Source organism: Mus caroli, chromosome 18 (genome assembly GCF_900094665.2).
Source record: "Mus caroli chromosome 18, CAROLI_EIJ_v1.1, whole genome shotgun sequence".
NCBI classification, from domain to species: Eukaryota; Metazoa; Chordata; class Mammalia; order Rodentia; family Muridae; genus Mus; species Mus caroli.
The window spans coordinates 11,496,229-11,510,816 of NC_034587.1; the positions used below are offsets into that span (position 1 = coordinate 11,496,229).

The 14,588-nt window shown below is 42.8% G+C and overlaps 1 pseudogene; it reads left to right on the forward strand.

Annotated features, from left to right (window-relative positions):
• Positions 1–240: 240 nt before the first annotated feature.
• LOC115029922 lies at positions 241–360 on the forward strand (annotated as a pseudogene).
• Positions 361–14,588: the final 14,228 nt, after the last annotated feature.

Genomic DNA, 14,588 nt, shown 5'->3' on the forward strand with positions numbered 1-14,588 from the left:
CTTACACACCCCCACTCTCCCCTCTCACAACAGTACAGAATATAAGAAACTTGAAAAAAAATTATTCTAATGCTAAAAGTCAGGGATGCTGGGTGGTGGTGGCACATCCCTTTAATCCGAGCACTTGGGAGTCAGGGGCAGGCTGATCTCTGAGTTTGAGATAGCCTGGTCTATAGAGTAAATTCTAGGACATCCAGTACTCTAGAAGTCAGAGAACATCTCACATAAAAACAGTGCTTTCCTGACGCTAGAGGCATTGCAGGTGTAACTGCCGTTCCGCATGCACATCTGTAGGTGGCAGAGAGTCTCTCCTCTGCACTCAGTGTTTTGACCTGTGAACACTGGAATGATAAGATGACTAACCAATTCCTGGAAAAAGCAAGCCTGAGATGACCACCAGTTCTGTACCAGGGGGCCCGGACTGGGAGCTATCCTGAGAAGTCTGGTGCTGCGCAGACCTCGGAGAGGGAAGACCATGCTGGAGCTGACCCCTCTCGAAGCATCCGATGTACTCTGAGTCTCTGAAGTTTTACATGATTGGCTCATACTGTGTAGCTGGATCTCTTCATTAAGAGCATCTTTAAGCACTGCCCATATAGATCTGCTCGGCTCATTAATTTCAACTACTATTTAGTATTTCATTAGTTACTCGCACCAGATTTTATCCACAAAGTTCCTGGTGAATATTAAAGCTTTCCTAATTTTTCATTATCATAAACGTTTTTGATATTTAATATGATACTGGACAAGGATTTTTTTTCTTATATATGCCATAAGGTATGGGCCTGAGACCACTCCGGAGATGGCCCATGGGCGCCACTAAGGGGAGCAAGTGGTGGAGAAGTGCGAGAGAAAGAGAAACAGAAGGATGTAGGCACAATGAAGAGAGGCAGAACTGGAGAGTCGGGGGGTGGGAGGGGGGGAGTGAGGATCAGCCTGATGTGAGTAGCTAGCAATGCCACCTGGGACCAAGTTGGAGTCCTGGCCTGTGCTGCCACTGAGGGCCATGTCTGGGTCCGTGACCCAGCAGCAACAGAGGTCTGTTACCACCAAAGGCCGGGAGATTGGTCCCTGACCTGGGTTATACCCCACCCCGCCCCCCGCAGGTGGGCATGATGATGTCTGAAGGCTGGGCAGAACTGGCCCCACCCCGTCCCTGGGCATCATGGGAGAGCCAGCCCTGGGGGCGCGAGAGCAGGAGAGCTGACTCCTCCCTCGCCAGCTTGGGAGAGCCTGTCCGCACACTGCGAGTTGTAAGTGAGCTGGCCCTGACATGTGTCACCTGTGCAGTGATATGGAGGAGTGAGAGATACCCTTCTCCCACCTCGCTCCTTGCTATTGCAGGTGGGAGAGCCCTGGGGACATGAGAGTGGGGGAACTGTCTGTCCTTCACTAGCTGCAACACTGGAGAGAGCAGCATTATTTAGTACTAATATTTCTACTTTTTTGTCGCAGTATTTTGCTATGTATCCTGAGTGTCAGGAGTTTAAATGTAAAATGACCTCCATAGGCTCATTTTGGAGTACTTTACTCCCTAGCCAAGGGAGGGCTTTATGTAGCTCAGTCCCACTTCCTGTCCTCTCTCCACTTCTCTACTGCAAAGGCAAGTTGAACAGCTACCTACTCCATGCCTCTTCATCTCCCTTGCCAGAACTGTAAGCAAAGATATGTTGTTGTTGTTGTTTCTAAGTTCCTTCACATCAGGTATTTATTTGATCACAGCAATGAAAAAAAGGAACTGATACCACAGGCAACGTAGGTTACTACCCCCAGTGAGATATCAGGTATTGCACATTTTACTATGTTGAATTCTGGATTTGTGTATCTCTATAAATATCATTCCACTGCCTTATGGAATATAGTTGAGTTTCCTAGAAAGGCTTTGGAGACATGCAATAAAGCTCTGTTTAGGTGAGCCTAGAGCTGTGCATAGTCCAGGGTTCATTTTTCCCAGCACTGTGGCATTCTGGGTACCATGCCAATGACTGCAAATTGTGAGCTTTTCCACTTGGCCTAATGGGTCAAGACCATATGGGTATCACTGTCTCCAATTTCTCTACATAGCTGTTTGCCTGACCTTGGGCCATTTCCATGACTGGGTCTGTACTGAGTGAAGGCTCCAAGGAGATGCTGTTCATGTAGATCTACACTTCCCACTGCATGGCTGCTATTGTTTGGAAGTCCTCCAGGCACTGGTCACCACATCATGGTGCTGTTTTAGAAGGCTTGGAACCTTTAGGAGGTAGAGCTTATCTGGAGGAAACAGATTGAACAGGAAGCCAGCCCATATGTAAGGCAAAGCCTGCCGCCTGTGGTTCCCTGCATCCTGCAAGCCAGGGCCTAAGCCTCCAACCACAGGGTCAGGCCATCACAGTAGTGTCTCCACTTGTCTTTAGCAAGTTTTCTCTACTTTCCTCATCACTGGGACTGCATACCTAATAAACACGGTTAAAGGGAGAAGTGTTTGCTTTGACACATGGTTTAAGGTGTGCCATCTGGTCAGTGGGAGTAGCTCAGCTTCCTGATCTGCCCAGACTGAGTGAGGAATTCATGTTCCTGCTGCCACAAAGGGGAGTTCTGTTGTGATTTCCCATTGTGATGTGCTGTGCCTTCAAACTGCGAGCCAAAGCTTCTTATCAAATACTTGGTTGTAGTAATAAAAGAGGTAACTAACATCCCTGTTATGTGAACTCAAGCTGCCTTGGTCTCCCAAGAGTCCCTGCTCTGAGCCTGCCTAGTACAGAGAACTCTGTTTTCTGCCTGCCTCATCTCTCTCTGCACCATGAGCATCTGGTGCTGGAGCATCTGGGGGCCTCACCATATCTGCTGTTCACCCTTCTAGGGTACCTCTCCTTTGCTCTCTTATAGCTAAGGTCCCACTAACTGGTGTATTTTGTCAGGTTTATAGTTATTCCAAATGGAAGTGTAAGTTTGTTATCCCATGTTGCTCAAATGTGGGAGACCTCTCTGACTTTGAATTGGCAGAATCCAAAGCTCTTAAGCCCAAAGTGTAGAAAAAATTACTATTATTTATAAATGGATTCCTTATTGTGTGCCTCTTTCTTTAAATCTAGTCTTACTTAAACATTTTTTAGACTTATTTATCTTATTTTATGTGTATGAGCATTTTGCCTGTGTGTATGTATGTGCTCCACAATGCCTGATGCCTGTAGAGGTCAGAAGAAGACATCGGATCCTGCAACTGGAGTTCTGGATGGTTGCAAACTGCCATCTGGGTGCCTGGGGTAGAGCCAAGGTTCCCTGAAAAACCAGTAAGTGCTCTTAAGCACCAAGCCTTCTTTTTCAGCCCCCAATTTATTCATAAATATTTAATTTAGTGTTTAAGAGTATAAACAATCAAACAGGCCGAGTGGTACATACCTTTAACCTCAGCATTCAGAAGGATCTCTGTGAGTTCGAGGCCAGCCTGGTCTACATAATGAGTTCTAGGACAGTCCAAGCTATGTAGTAAGATCAAGTTGTTTTGTTTGGTTTTGTTTTTAAAAGAGAAGAGTATGGACAATCTTTCCAGGCAGTAGAGAGGGAAATCTGAGTCCCATCCGCTTATCAGTCCTAGGAACACTCGTTTCCTCAATTCATCAGCACAAACATTGACCGGCCCTTCTTTTCTCTCCAGCTCTCGATTCTTGTGTGTACCAGATCCTCTTTGAGCATCTTGTTCTTGTTCTTCAAATTAAGAATTTTCTGTTCGCAAAAGGCAACATGGTGCCGTACCAGCAAGACCTGGATAACATGAAGTTTACAATTTAATGGAGTGGACACCACTAAGCATTCTCATCACAGACAGGGAGAAGGAAGGCAGGCAGGCTTGAACAGTCCTGGATTTGAATTGTATTAAAGAATTCTAAGGTACAAAACCCGTATCTCTCTAACAAATGCTAGGTACTGAAGGTAAGCCAGATTTCTCTCACTGGAGATCTTAAAGGTGGCCGTTACATTAGTAAATATATAACACATACAGAATGCTTTTGATCTGAAGAGAAGGGCCATTTTGCTGAGAGGAAGTGGAGTCTTGAAGTATGGTTGGCAGATGATTTATCAACCAGAGGATAACTGTACTCCACCATACTTACGGATACGTGGCAATATTACAAACATTATGTAAAAACATGTTATGTGGTGACCAGCAGGAGGGAAGGGGTGAGAGTCTTTAGAGTTAGGTTGGAGAGGTCACTGAGTGTTACACCGAAGACATGGGATGACTCAAGGAGCAAAACAGCTTACATTGCAGTCCAAGTCCTGGGCTGCAATGCAAGGGACAGACTTTAGGGGGCAGCAATTCACCTCTCACCAGCCAAATGGATGGAATGCTGTAGAAATGGCCCATGTAGGAAGAATGGAATGGATGTGCTATGTCCTTGAAGGGGTTAGTTGGAATGGAGAGACAAGGGCTAGAGAGATGTTTAGGAGACGCTTCCTTCAGGAGCTGCTGCCTAAATTAGAGTTACTGTTGCTGGGAAGAGACAATGTAACCAAGGCAACTTATAAAAGAAAGCATTCAATGGGGCTTGCTTACAGTTTCAGAGGGTGAGTCTATGACCACTGTGGTGAGAGCATGGCAGTGGGCAGGCACAGTGCTGCAATAGTAGCTAAGAGCTTACATCTTATTTACAAGTTGAAGTGTGTGTGTGTGTGTGTGTGTGCATGCGTGTGTGCGCGTGCATGTGCGTGCATGTATGTACACTCTCAAGAGGGGGAGGGGTTGAGAATGGCATTGGCTTTGAAGCCTCAAAGCCCACCACCAATAATACACCTTCTTCAATAAGCCCACACTTCCTAATCGTTCCTTAACCCTTCCACCAACTAGGGGTCAAGCATTCAACTATATGAGCCTATGTGCGTCATTCTCATTTGAACCACTGCAGCTGGGGACTGAACAAAGTGCACAGGAAATTATCCTTGTTGTGGAAGGAGGTTTTATGAACTGAGACAAGAGACCTGAAGGCAGCAAACCTGGGGCGTTTGGGTACTTCGTGGAAATGCTTGACAAACCCTACACGTGCTGTAGTTTATGACACAAGGTGTTGAAATGGTAACATTGCATGCTTTATCATCTTGCCTATCTAAAAGGTGAGTGTCCAGGGTACATCTCACCTCTCTGTGTTGTCACGATGGGCACCATGCCTGAAGCTCTGGGGATAAGTTGGCCACAGTACTGGTGAGGGAAAGCCGTAGATGCAAGAGATGACCCAGGAAGTGGGAAGAGGATCAACAAAAGAGTAAAAATATATACCCTGTGACCACTTTCAATAAGAGCACAAAGGTGTTTGGTGAATGTATGGACACCATTTTTATTCATTCTTTGGCTGATTGTGTGGAAGCAAAGTGAGGACTGGGTTTTAGAGATTGCTTTATTGCAATCTGGACAGAGGCAGAAAGCTATTAAGAGGATTCAGTGTGTGTGTGTGTGTGTGTGTGTGTGTGTGTGTAGCTGTAGTTGATTAATCCTCTCTAATCTCTCTGGCAATATCAGAAGTTCCTAAATACCCGTCCCAATGCTCTGGATTCTCGAATGAAACACACACACACACACACACACACACACACACACACACACACAAAGCCTTACCTTTTTTTCCCCCCTTTGGCATCTCAGTGAGGTGGATAAACTTATTTTTTTTTTATTGGATATTTTATTTGTTTACATTTCAAATGTTATCCCCATTCCCGGTTTCCCCTTCAGCAAACCTTCTGTCATACCCCTCCACTTACCCTGCTTCTATGAAGGTGCTCCCCTAACCACCCACCCACTCCTGCCTCACCACCCTCTACACTGAGGCATCAAGCCTTCGCGGGACCAAGGGACTCCCCTCCCATTGATGCCAGATAAAGCCCCTTCAGCTCCTTCAGTCCTTCCCCTAACTCCTCCGTTGGGGTCCCTGTGCTCAGTCTGATGGTTGGCTGAGAGCACCCACATATGTATTGGTCAGGATCTGGCAGAGCCTCTCAGGAGACAGCTGTATCAGGCTCCTGTCCCCAAACACTCCTTGGCATTAGCAATAGTGTCTGGGCTTGGTGTCTGCATGTAGAATGGATCCCCAGGTGGGGCAGTCTCTGGATGCCCTTTCCTTCGGTCTCTTTTCTGCTCTTTGTCCCTGTATTTCCTTTAGACAGGAGCAATTCTGGGTTAAAATTTGGGAGATGGGTGGGTGTCCCCATCCCTCAACCAGGGTGCCATGCCTAACCTCTGAATATGGTCTCAACAGGTTCTTCCCGCCCTTTGTGGGGTATTTCAGCAAATGTCATCCCAGTGGGGTCCTGGGAGGCTCTTGCTTTCCTGGCATCTGGGGCTTTCTGGTTGCTGCCCCCAACTCCCCATCCCCCATTGCTACCTCTGTTCACTTTCCTGACCCTCTGTATATCTCTTCTATCTCCTCCCGTACCAGATTCTTCCCCTCTTTTTTCCCCTCCCCTCTTCTCTTCCTCTCAAGTCCCTCCCACCCTCTACTTCCCTTAATTATTTTGTTTCCTCTTCTAAATAGGACTGAAGCATCCACTCTTCAGTCTTCCTTCTTCTTGAGCTTCATGTGGTCCATGAGTTGTATCGTGGGTATTCCATGCTCTTTGCCTACCACCCACTTATCAGTGAGCACATGCCATGTGTGGTCTTTTGTGACTCAGTTACCTCACTCGGGATAATATTTTCTAGATCCATCCATTTGTCTGCGAATTTCATGAAGTCATTGTTTTTAATAGCTGAGTAGTATTCCATTGTGTAAATGTACCACATTTTCTGTATCCATTCTCTGTTGAAGGACATCTGGGTTCTTTCTAGCTTCTGGTATTATAAATATGGATGCTATGAACATAGTGGAGCATGTGTCCTTATTACATGTTGGAGCATCTTCAGAGTATTGGCCCAGGAGAGGTATTGCTGGGTCCTCAGGTAGTACTATGCCCAGTTTTCCAAGGATCCGCCAGACTGATTTCCAGAGTGGTTGTACAAGCTTGCAATCCCACCAACAATGGAGGAGTGTTCCTCTTTCTCCACATCCTTGACAGCATCTGCTGTCTCCTGAGTTTCTGACTGGTATGAGGCAGAATCTCAGGGTTGTTTTGATTTGCATTTTTCCTGATGACTAAGGAGGTTGAACATTTCTTTAGGTGCTTCTCAGCCATTCAAGTCTCCTCAGTTGAGAATTCTCTGTTTATCTCTGTTCCCCATTTTTTGATAGGGCTTTTGGTTCTCTGGAGTCTAACTTCTTGAGTTTTTTGTATATATTGGGTGTTAGCCCTTTATCAGATGTAGGATTGGTAAAGAACTTTCCCCAGTATATTGGTTGCCCTTTTGTCCTATTGACAGTATCCTTTGCCTTACAGAAGATTTGCAATTTTATGAGGTCCCATTTGTTGAATCTTTTTTTTTAATTGGATATTTCCTTAATTTACATTTTGAATGTTTTCCCCTTTCTCAGTCTCCCCTTCGGAATCCCCCATCCTATCCCCCTTCCCCGTCTCTATGAGGGTGCTCCCCCACCCACCCACCCACCCACCCACTCACCCACTCCCGTCTTCCCGCCCTGGAACTCCCCTACACCCTGGCATTGAACACCCTCAGACCCAAGGGCCTCTCCTCCCACTGATGTCCAAAAAGGCCATCCTCTGCCACATATGAGGCCTGAGTCATGGATCCCTCCAAGTACTCTTTGGTTCGTGGTCCAGTCCCTGGGAGCTCCAGGGGGTCTGGCTGGTTGACACTGTTACTCCCACCATGAAGCTGCAACCCCCCTCAGCTCCTTCAGTCCCTTCTCCAACTCCTCGGTTGGGGACCCTGTGCTCAGTCCAATGGTTGGCGGTGAGTATCTACCTCTGTGTTTGTTAGGCTCTGAAGAGCCTCTTAGGAGACAGCCATATCAGGCTTCCATCACCAAGCACTTCCGGGGATCCATAATAACATCCAGGTTTGGTGGCTGGTGGGTTCAGAATGGCTAACAGTTTCGCTGATACCAAAACCACACAAAGACCCAACAAAGAAAGAGAACTTCAAACCAATTTCCCTTATGAATATCAATGCAAAAATACTCAATAAAAATTCTTGCAAATGGAATCCAAGAACACATCAAAACAATCATTTGTTGATTCTTGATCTTAGAGCATAAGCTAATGGTGTTCTGTTCAGGAAATTTTCTCCTGTGCCTATGTGTTCTAGGTTTTTCTTCAATTTCTCTTCTATTAGATTCAGTGTATCTGGTTTTAAGTGGAGGCCTTTGATCCACTTGGACTTAAGCTTTGTACAAGGAGATAAGAATGGATCCATTTGCATTCTTCTACATGCTAATCACCAGTTGAACCAGCACCATTTGTTGAAAATGCTGTTTTTTTTTTCCAATGGATGGTTTTTGTTTCTTTGTAAAAGATCAAGTGGCCATAGGTGTGTGGTTTCATTTCTGGGTCTTCAATTCTATTCCACTGATCTACCTGTCTATCTCTGTGCCAATACCATGCAGTTTTTTTTGTTTTTGTTTTTGTTTTTGTTTTTGTTTTTGTTTTTCAAGACAGGGTTCCTCTGTATAGCCCTGGCTGTCCTGTTTCTCCTGGAACTCACTTTGTAGACCAGGCTGGCCTCGAACTCAGAAATCCGCCTGCCTCTGCCTCCCGAGTGCTGGGATTAAAGGTGTGCACCACCACGCCCAGCTCTACCATGCAGTTTTTATCACTATTGCTCTGTAATACAGCTTGAGGTCAGGGATGGTGATTTCCCCCAAATGTTCTTTTATTGTTGAGAATAGTTTTCACTATCCTGGGTTTTTTCTTAATCCAAAGTATTTTGAGAATTGCTCTTTCTAACTCTATGAAGAATTGAGCTGGAATTTTGATTGGGATTGCATTGATTCTGAAATTGCTTTTGGCAAGTTGGCCATTTTTGCTGCCAACTTAATCCTGCCAATTCAAGAGCATGGGAGATCTTTCCATATTCTGAGGTCTTCTTTGATTTCTTTCTTCAGAGACTTGAAGTTCTTATTATACAGATCTTTCACTTGTTGGGTTAGAGTCACACCAAGATACTTTATACTATTTGTGACTATTGTGAATTTCTTTCAGTCTGTTTATCCTTTGAGTATAGGAAGGCTGCTGATTTGTTTGAGTTAATTTTATATCCAGCCACTTTGCTGAAGTTGTTTACCAGCTGTAGGAGTTCTCTGATGGAGTTTTGGGGTCACTTAAGTATACTATCATATCATCTGCAAAAGGTGATAGTTTGACTTTTCCTTTCCAATTTGTATCCCTTTGACCTCCTTTTGTTGTCTAATTGCTCTAGCTAGAACTTCAAGTACTATATTGAATAGATAGGGAGAGAGGGGACAGTCTTGTCTAGTCCCTGATTTTAGTGGGATTGCTTCAATTTTCTCTCTATTTAGTTTGATGTTGGCTACTGGTTTGCTCTATATAGCTTTTACTGTGTTTAAGTATGGGCCTTGAATTCCTAATCTTCCCAAGACTTTTAACATGAAGGGATGTTGAATTTTGTCAAGTGCTTTTTCAGTATCTAATGAAATGATCATGTGGGTTTTTTTTCTTTGAGTTTGTTTATGTAGTGATTACATTGATAGATTTCCATATATTAAACTATCGCTGCATCCCTAGGATGAAGCCTACTTGATCATGGTGAATGATCTTTTTGATGTGTTCTTGGATTCAGTTTGCAAGAATTTTATTTAGTATTTTTGTATTGATACACATAAGGGAAATTGGTCTGAAGTTCTCTTTCTTTATCGGGTCTTTGTGTGATTTTGGTGTCAGCATAATTGTGGCTTCATAGAACAAATTGGGTAGTATTCCTTCTGTTTCTGTTTGTGGATTCGTTTGAAGAGTATTGGTATTAGGTCTTCTTTGAAGGTCTGATAGAATTCTGCACTAAAACCATCCTGGGATTTTTTTGGTTGGGAGACTTTTAATGACTGCTTCTATTTCTTTAGGGTAACGGGACTGTTTAGATCATTTATCTGATCCTGATTTAACTTTGACATTTGGTATCTGTCTAGAAAATTGTCCATTTCATCCAGATTTTCCAGTTTTGTTGAGTATAGGCTTTTGTAGTAGGATCTGATGATTTTTTGAATTTCCTCAGTTTCTGCTGTTATATCTCCCTTTTCATTTCTGATCTTGTTAATTTGGGTACTGCCTTTGTGCCCTCTGGTTAGTCTACCTAAGGGTTCATCTATCTTGTTGATTTTCTCAAAGAACCAGCTCCTGGTTTGGTTGATTCATTGCATACTTCTTTTTCTTTCTATTTGGTTGATTTCAGCCCTGAATTTGATTATTTCCTGCAGTCTACTCCTCTTAGGCGTATTTTCTTCTTTTTGTTCTAGATCTTTCAGGTGTACTTTTAAGCTGCTAGTGTATGCTCTCTCTCCAGTTTCCTTTTGGAGGCACTCAGAGCTCTGAGTTTTCCTCTTAGCACTGCTTTCATTGTGTCCCATAAGTTTGGGTATGTTGTACCTTCATTTTCATTGAATTCTAAAAAGTCTTTAATTTCTTTCTTTACTTCTTCCTTGGCCAAGTTATCATTGAGTAGAGTGTTGTTCAGCTTCCACGTCAACATTGACTTTTTATTATTTATATTGTTATTGAAGATCAGCCTTAGTCCATGGTGATCTGATAGGATGAATGGGATTATTTCAATATTCTTGTGTCTGTTAAGGCCCATTTTGTGACTGATTATATGGTCAATTTTGGAATAGGTACCATGATGTGCTGTGAAGAATGTGTATTCTTTTGTTTTAGGATGAAATGTTCTATAGATATCTTTTAAATCCATATGGTCTAAAACTTCTGTTAGTTTCACTGTGTCTCTGTTCAGTTTGTGTTTCCCTGATCTGTCCATTGATAAAAGTGGGGTGTTCAAGTTCCCCATGAATATTGTGTGAGGTGAAATGTGTGTTTTTATCTTTAGTAAGGTTTCTTTCATGAATGTGGGCAACCTTGCATTTGGAGCATATATGTTCAGAATTAAAAGTTCTACTTGGTAGATTTTTTTCTTTGATGAGTATGAAGTGTTCTTCCTTATCTTTTTTTGATAAGTTTTGGTTGAAAGTAAATTTTATTTGATATTAGAATGCCCATTCCAGCTTGTTTTTTGGTTCCATTTGCTTGGAAAATTGTTTTTCAGCCTTTCCCTCTGATGTAGCATCTGTCTTTGTCACTGAGGTGGGTTTCCTGTATGCAGCAAAATGTTGGGTCCTGTTTATGAATCCAGTCTGTTGGTCTATGTCTTCTTATTGGGGAATTGAATCCATTGATGTTAAGAGATATTAATAGTGATTGTTGCTTCCTGTTATTTTTGTTGTTAGAGATAGAATTATGTTTCTGTGGTTATCTTCTTTGAGGTTTGTTTCTTCCTTTTTCTAGGGTGTAGTTTCCCTCTATGTATTGGAGTTTTCCATCCATTAATCATTGTAAGCCTAGACCTGTGAAGAAATATAATGTAAATTTGCTTTTGTCATGGAATGCCTTGGTTTCTCCATCTATGGTAATTAAGAGTTTTGTTGGGTATAGTAGCCTGGGCTGACATTTTTGTTTTCTTAGGGTCTGTATGACATCTGCCCAGGATCTTCTAGCTTTCATAGTCTCTGGTGAGAAGTCTGGTGTAATTGTGATAGGTCTGCCTTTAAATATTACTTGACCTTTTTCTCATATTGCTTTTAATATTATTTCTTTGTTTTGTGCACTTGGTGTTTTGACTATTATGTGATGGGAGGAATTTCTTTTCTAGTCCAATCTATTTGGAGTTCTGGAGGTGTCTTGTATGTTCATGGACATCTCTTTCTTTAGGTTAGGGAAGTTTTCTTCTATAATTTTGTTGAAGATATTTACTGGCCCTTTAAGTTGGGCATCTTTGCTCTTTTCTATACCTATTATCCTTAGGTCTGGTTATCTCATTTTGTCCTGGATTTCCTGGATGTTTGAGTCATGAGCATTTTGTATTTTCTTTGACTGTTATGTCAATGTTTTCTATGGTATCTTCTTCCCCTGAGATTCTCTCTTCTGTCTCTTGTATTCTTTTAGTGATGCTTGCATCTATGACTCCTGATCTCTTTCCTAGGTTTTCCATCTCCAGGGTTGTCTCCATTTCTGATTTCTTCCCATTTTTAGATCCTAAATGGTTTTGTCCAATTCCTTCACCTGTTTGGTTGTGTTTTCCTGTAATTCTTTAAGGGATTTTTGTGTTTTCTCTTTAAGGGCTTCTACCTATTTACCTGTGTTCTCCTGTATTTCCTCAAGGGAGTTATTTATGCCCTTCTTAAAGTCCTCTATCATCATCACGATATGTGATTTTGAATCAGAGTCTTGCTTTTCTGGTGTGTTTGGGTAACCAGGGCTTGCTGTGGTGGGAGAATTGGGTACTGATGATGCCAAGTAGCCTTGAGTTCTGTTTCTTATTTTCTTGTTCTTGCCTCTCACCATCTGGTTATGTGTGGTGTTGGTTGATCTTGCTGTTTGTGATTGTGGCATGTCCTTCCTGTAAGCCTGTGTGCCAGCACTCCTGGGAGATCAGCTCTGTCCGGGTGGAATTTGTGTATGGATTGCAGACCTGATGGAAACCGGAAGGATCCTGTCCCTTGCTGTTTCATGGTTCCTGTGTCCTGATAGCTCTGGTAGAATCCCTCTTCGGGCAGGTATTTGAGTAGAAGTGGTGGTCTCACCTGTGCCCATAGTTGTGTCAGCACTCCTGGGAGACCAGCTCTCTCTTCCGGAGGGATTTGGGAATGGAGAGCTGTGGCACAGGGTCAGCTCCAGAGTGCACATGGAAACCGGAAGGATCCTGCCAAGCAGCCTTTCATTTAAAATGTGTTAATCAGCTCGATGGCTGGGCCATTTCCAAGCATCCACATTGCAAATACCTCTCTTCTGATACTCCTGAATTATTACTTACTAATATCTATATCTCATCTTTACTACCCTAGACTCAGTTGGGTGAGGACCTGGGGCTGTGCTTCCCTGGCTCTTACATGATTGTATAATTTCTCTTCTGCAGCCTCAAGCCTGGATCTTATTCCTTTTCTGGCATGACCATTCTGCTTTCTCCCCCTCCTGTGTTTCTTGACCAGGAATCCTGAAAGTCTTGCCTCTTTCTGCCTGCCCAGACATTGGCTGCTGGCAACTTCATTTACTGGTCAAAGCCAACTGGCCGATTGGGACAATCAGCATCTTACACGTACACATGCGAATTCCTGTGCAATTTTGGAAACCCAATGAACACAATATAAACAATAAACCAATTCCACAATAGTGCGTGTGTATGTACATGTATATCTGTTTAGTTTTTTCCTTCCCCTCTAGAACTATGAAAAAGTAACTCTGATTTTGAAATTATAATATCAGTAGGTCAACATTCTGTTATAGAAGCACATCTACTCTGTTGAAAGTACAGCCATAAGTGAGTTGTTTTCATGAATATGCAGCCAACTTAGAATTTCAAATTCTCTGTATTAATATACTTAAGAGGCCAAACATTTGAAGATATGACTTGCAGAACAATTGCCCTTTTTTTCCTGTGTGTGTGATGTACCTTAGTATTTAAACTAAGCTTGCCTCAGATTCATAGAACTCTGCCAGTCTCTGCCTCAAGAGTGCTGGAATTTAAGGTGTGTACCTCCATGCCAAACCAGTATACAACCTTAAATATTGAAACATTTTAAATAAAAAGCAGTGATAACAAAATTACATTTTAGTGTTCCTGATCTATCTGCTTCTGACCATGTTCTCTTGCTATCTGCTTATCACTGCTGATAGCCATGTCTGCTGTGTTAGATGAGTTTCAGATCTTTGGATGAGCCTTTAATTCCATCTCACACTTAATGCAATCAACTGTCCCTACCAGTCTTACTTCTCTTCCAACTAATTCCACTCTTCCATGACAAGGATTTGATCTCTGGTTTCTAGGACCTGCTTTTCCTGTTGACACCCAAAGTTTACAATAGAGTGTACTTTGGGTTTTTCTCTAGCTTTGTCAGCTCTTTTAGTCAGCAGTCTGATTTAATGCCTATATACTTTGTTCTTTCTCCTGACAGGAGGATTGGGAAGCATGGCAAATCACTGTGTGAATCACACTCAGAGTTATGGGGAACTGTGTGGGAGGCAGGCTGGTTGGGCCTTTGACACTAATGTGCATGACAGCATAGCAAAGAAGTTTGTGATAAAAGGTTAGGATTGTAGATTTACACATCCCTGAGGACTCTAAAAGTCTGAAATAGAATTTAAGTTTCAAAGCCACTGCAAATAGATGGCCTTAGGTGGATTCCTGCCCACATATTGTCAGGAGGTAGAGGCATTTGGGTCTATTCTGTGCTGTTTTTGAGCAGGTAAAATGATTATATAACTAGGCTATTGTCTCATGATCAGTCTCTTCTCTTACCTATTTAGAAACGGCAAAGACTCTTGGGATAAATTTTGGTTGAGTGCTTCCCCAAATCATGTTTCCCTACCAAAACCCCCATTGGGAACATTCAATTTAATATGGCCTTCAAAAGAATGACAGAGACTGTCAGAGACCATCCCGTGAGAAAGTGATCCCTTCTCAAATCTCTTTAACAAATCAAATGGCCTTGTGCTAAGAGCTGGTTGCC